A 6,000-nucleotide genomic window follows, 5' to 3' on the forward strand; every position below is an offset into this window, starting at 1 on the left:
ACTCTAGAAGAGACTGTTAAAGCCATCAAGCAACTGAAAAGTGGCAAGGCAGCAGGAGTTGATGGAATTCCACCAGAGATCTGGAAGCATGGGGGCACAGTACTACATAGCTCACTTCACAAAGTACTTGTCACCTGCTGGGAACAAGGCAAATTACCACAGGACTTTCGCGATGCAATCATCATCACCCTATACAAGAACAAAGGGGAAAAGTCAGACTGCTCCAACTACCGGGGGATAACCCTGCTCTCCATCGCAGGCAAAATCCTTGCCAGAATACTCCTGAACAGACTGGTGCCCACCATTGCAGAAGAACTCCTCCCAGAGAGCCAGTGCGGCTTCAGAGCTAACAGGAGCACCACCGACATGGTATTTGTTCTCAGGCAGCTCCAAGAGAAATGCAGGGAACAGAACAAGGCTCTGTATGTGACTTTTGTCGACCTTACCAAAGCTTTCGATACCGTTAGCAGGAAAGGCCTGTGGCAAATCTTGGAACGTTTAGGTTGTCCCCCAAGGTTCCTCAGCATGATCATCCAGCTACACGAAGACCAGCGAGGCCAAGTCAGACACTGCAACGACCTCTCGGAGCCCTTCCCAATAGGCACAGGTGTAAAGCAAGGCTGCGTTCTCGCGCCAACTCTCTTTACGATCTTCTTTAGCATGATGCTTCAAAGAGCCGCAGTAGATCTAGATGAGGACGATGGTGTCTACATCCGCTATCGCACCGATGGCAGCCTGTTCAACCTGAGGCGACTAAAGGCACACTCCAAGACAATGGAAAAACTCATCCGAGAGCTACTGTTTGCTGATGATGCTGCACTCGTCTCACACTCGGTATCAGCTCTGCAGCATATGACGTCCTGCTTTGCAGAGGCTGCCAAGCTATTCGGCCTGGAAGTTAGTCTGAAGAAGACAGAAGTTCTCCACCAGCCTGCACCCCAGGAAGATTATCACCCTCCCTGCATCACTGTGGGTGAATCAGTTCTGAAGACAGTCCAGCAGTTCAGCTACCTGGGGTGCATCATCTCCTCAGATGCCAAGATCGACAAGGAGATTGACAACAGGCTGGCAAAGGCAAACCGTGCATTTGGCCGACTGCACAAAAGAGTGTGGAGCAACAAGCATCTGAAAAAAGGCACAAAGATCAATGTTTACAAAGCGGTTGTGATGACAACCCTCATCTATGGCTCCGAATCGTGGGTTTTATACCGTCATCACCTGCGACTCCTTGAGCGCTTTCATCAGCGCTGCCTTCGCACCATCCTCAACATCCACTGGAGTGACTTTGTGACCAACACTGAAGTCCTCAAGCGGGCAGAGGTTACCAGCATCGAGGCACTGCTGTTGAAGACGCAGGTGCGCTGGGCAGGGCATATTTCTAGGATGGAAAACCACCGCCTTCCCAAGATTGCCCTGTATGGCGAACTCTCCACCGGCCATCGAAATAGAGGGGCACCAAAGAAGAGGTACAAGGACTCCTTGAAGAAATCCCTTAGCACCTGTCACATCAACCATCACCAGTGGTCTGACCTAGCCTCAGATCGCAAAGCATGGAGGCACACCATCCACCAGGCTGTCTCTTCCTTTGAGAACGCACGCATAGCTGGTCTTGAGGACAAAAGGAGATTGAGGAAGAATCGCACTGCTACAGGACCAACCCTAAATCAGACTTTTCCCTGCAGCCACTGTGGCCGGACCTGCCTGTCCCACATTGGTCTTGTCAGCCACCAGCGAGCCTGCAGCAAACGTGGACTATTGCACCCTTCTTAAATCTTCGTTCGCGAAGCCAAGCCGAGAGAGAGACGACACAGTTTTTACATTTAGCCGCTATCTTTAAGCCTTCCATCATATTATAATCGTCCTCTCTGTTTTGATTTGGTGGGCGATAACAAACTCTCATAGTTAAATTTCCTTTTGGGCCCTCTATTTCAACCCAAAGCATTTCTAAAAGGGAATCTAATTCTCTGACCTCAGTCTTACTGGACCGTATATCCTCTCTGACACACAGAGCTACCCCACCTCCAACCCTTCCCTCCCTATCCTTCCGATATAACTTATATCCAGGAATCACCGTGTCCCACTGATTCTCCTCATTCCACCAAGTTTCTGAAATTCCCACAATGTCTATGTTTTCTCCCAACACTAAACATTCCAATTCACCAATTTTACTTCGAACACTTCTAGCATTTGCATACAAACATCTATAATTTCCCAGGCAAGCTACGCCCGCCACTTTCCTCCTGCAGCCTTGAGACTCTGGCAGACACTCCATACTGTTTGTCACCATCACAGTGGACAACTCTGGTCCGTTACCCGGTAGACAAATAGCAGCCAACCCTTCATCTCTTTGAGACAAGTCCTCCTGAACCAGAGACATTTCATCTCCTGTCGGCTTTCCCCCAAGATTTAGTTTAAAAACTGCTCTGCCACCTTTTTGATTTTAAGCGCCAGCAGCCTGGTTCCATCCGAGGACAAGTGGAGACCGTCTCTTTTGTACAGCTCCTGCTTGTTCCAGAAAGCATCCCAACAAACTTAAACCCTTCCTCCTTACACCATCGTCTCATCCACACATGCCTGCCTCATCTACACATGCCTGTGCCTGTCTCTCCTGCCCTGCACGTGGAACAGGTAACACTTCCGAGAAGGCTACCTTGGAGGTTCTGGCCCTAAGTCTCCCGCCTAGCAGCCTAAATTTTTCCTCCAGGACCTCACGACTGCATTTCCCCACATCGTTGGTCCCAACATGCACCATGACCACGGGCTCCTCCCCAGCACTGTCTATCAGCCTATCTACTACACGCGTAATGTCCGCTACCTTCGCACCAGGCAGGCAAGTCACCATACGGTCAGTACGCGGTTTCGCCACCCAGCTGTCTACTTGCCTAAGGCTCGAATCACCAACTACCAAACCCCCCCCTCTCCCCCTGCCCAGGGATGGTTCCTTGGCGCGAAAAGATTCCCGCTCACCAACTGAAGAAGAGGTCCCTTCTGAGGGTGCATTCCCCTTATCCTCAGCACAGTGCCCTGTTCCCTCTCAACCCTCACGCTCTCTGGCAGCAACGGGGCTGCTACATTCAGACTAACATAGGGAAACCAAAAGTTCTAATGTACTCTTTATTCTCTCTTTTACTGTGCAAATGACTTCTGAAAGGAATGTAAAACAAATGGAGGGACTGTGCTGGCTTCCCTTCTTTTCTCACAGCTCATTGGGAATAGGGTTCCCAAAGCAGTTAATGTCAAAACATTTCAATCTTAAAACATTTAAAATAGGGAACATAATAAAATTTAAGCAATTCAGTAAAAGCATATAAACACATGTAATAGTACATCCCAGGAAGAGGGCCAAGAATAGTGTCTGACTTTCCTGGAGTTCTGGTCAGGGTCTGGAGTTTTGGTGCCCTCCACTGTACCCTTTCTATAGGGCGTACCCAAGGAATGCTTCAGAAGAGAGTGGGGAGGGGGCTTTTTAGGCTTACCAGTCCCGAGGTCCCAGCAGGGGATCTCCTGGTTTTGCAAGCTCCTGTCCACAGACAGCTGGCTGGTGAGGGAAGCCCCACCCCAACAACTACCATGTGCCTTTCCACCTCGAAGGCTAGAAGAAGCTTGAAAACTGCTTGTTTTTTGAAGGTATGTGTGCCTTTAAATCTCTGTAGGAGCCAGGGCTGAATAGGGGTGGGACAAATTAGCAGAACAATGTGGCTATTTAGGTGGAAAGACAGCATAACATGTTTTAAATAAATAAAAAGACAGAAGGCTGAGAGAAGCCCTCCCATCTAGATGCACATGCTTACTCAACTTTCTGCCCGGAGGGAAAAAGAAAATGAAGCAGCAGCAGTAACAGGACGCCATTGCCAGGGAAACACAGGGATGCACAGTGGCTGTTCCCAGCCTGTGTGCTCTGCAGCCCGGTAAGCTGGAAAAGAGTGGAGTGCTTTGATGAGTCTCAGCAGAACAGCAATAGCAACAGCATTGTGACCAGTTGCCTGAAGTAAAATTTTGTCTTGATTCAAGTTACATTGCAAGCATCTTCTTATAATCCTAATCCAATACAGTATTTCCGATGTTAATAATTAATAAACCTGAACTTGGCAGAGATGTTAAATGGCTGCCTCAGAGTCTAGGCACAGCTCAAATACCTCTTATGTGCAAGTTACTGCTTGCATGGCTAAAGCCTCCTCAGAAGGTCCTCTGCAGCAGCTCCCACTCCTAAAGGCAGCCATTTCAAAATGTTTGTCCTCAAAGAAACTCTGAATTAGCATCACTGTCACCCATTTTTTACAGATGGCAACCTCACTAGATGAAAAGTCATTCATAAGACACCTGCACAGGAATTTAATCTACACCTATAAATGTAGCAACATTAAAATCTTCAAAATTATTTAATTTAGCCACATATTCAGATTCATTCATGGTATGTAATGCATCTTATTACCAAAATAGGTAATAAGCAAATGTAGCATTTCAAACCTACTTGAGATTGTATATTTCTATACTGTTTAAGAACTGTTGAGCTGTCACTCATGATTTCAGCCATCTACATTTCGGTTTCTGCTGCTGTTTCAAAATCAGGAAGTGGAAAAGACAGGCCGACTAAGTGGAAACAGGACAAACATGCACAGTAGGATCCCGTCCAGTGACACACACAAATACTTCATAGGCACTGCACAAACATATCTGTTATGATACTTTGTATTTTAGCCATTCTTTAATTTTGCCAACAATATTTTGCACGAGCAGATCATGCAGTGCAGACTGTGATCATAAGTTGTGCATTAGCAAAACACCAGTTCAAGCTAATATACAGAAGTATGCCTGCAAACCCACTTTAGTCCATAGATCTTCAGTTTGAACCCTAGTAATGGAAGGGTGTTTGTTTTGGTTCAACCATACCTCTGATCTCCTACTGCTACTTGGTAAAACACACACGCTCAAATGTATGTCAACATGCTAGAGCTGCCAACCTCCAGGCTGTGTCTGGAGATCTCCTGCTACATCAACTGACCTCCAGGTGACAGAGATTAGTTCACCTGGAGAAAATGGCTGCTTGGATGGTGGACTCCATGACATTATATCTCACTGAGGTCCCTCCCCTCCCCAAGCTCTGCTCTCCTTGGGCTCCACCCCCAAGATCGCCAGGTATTTCTCGACACAGAGCTGGCCCCCCTACAATATGCTATTCCATTTCTCTATATTTCTCTCAATAACTGAACAGTTATTGTGAAAAAAAAAGGAGAGGAGAATGACGAAAGCTGTTTCGGTCCTCACTGCGGAGAAAGGTTAGGTATAAATGAAATAAATAAATAATAATTCTGATTACCTCGCCTTAGGAGAGAAGAAGGGTCTGATCACCCATTAAGCTCTGCCTATTAGGCTCCGCTTTGGAGCTGAAGCACAGAAGCTAGGAACTGGAAGGATTTCTGTGGTGTGTGTGAAGGAGAGGAGACGAAGCCTCTAAGCGGGAGGGATTTTCTCTTGTGCAGTTCCCAGTAGGGTGACCTCACTGGGTCACGAGAGAGAGGAAGTGAAAACCCCCAGGGCTCCCGAGCTGCCAGACCCCTTACTGGCAGCTCCTTTTTTCTGTTTTCCCTAGAAGTGTCTTGTCTAAACATCTGGTGCCATGGGGAACTTAAAAGCCAGAATTCTGGGGAATGTCAGAGAATGGTAGTTCCACATGGGCAGGCAAGGCTCTTCTGTCCCTAAACCTCCCCCCCCCCAAGAAAAATCTAACTTTTAAATTTGAATGTCTCTTAGAATAGAGCTGCCAACCTCCCCTTAACAAAATAAAGAAACAGAAAAGCAATGATTTGGACTAAAATTAGATGAGGCCAGTTCTCAATGGTGAGGCCTGGAGTTCTCCTGGATCACAGCACAAAGTTCCAAGCTGCAGACTCAGTTTTCTCTGCAGGGTAATGGAAGTTTGGTATGAGTGAGAGCTCAGAGCCTGGTTCCCTTGGGATCTCATCTTTCTTTAGACTTCCATTCTAGATCTCTAGCAATCTG

The sequence above is a fragment of the Heteronotia binoei genome, chromosome 8, assembly GCF_032191835.1.
Source record: "Heteronotia binoei isolate CCM8104 ecotype False Entrance Well chromosome 8, APGP_CSIRO_Hbin_v1, whole genome shotgun sequence".
NCBI lineage: Eukaryota > Metazoa > Chordata > Lepidosauria > Squamata > Gekkonidae > Heteronotia > Heteronotia binoei.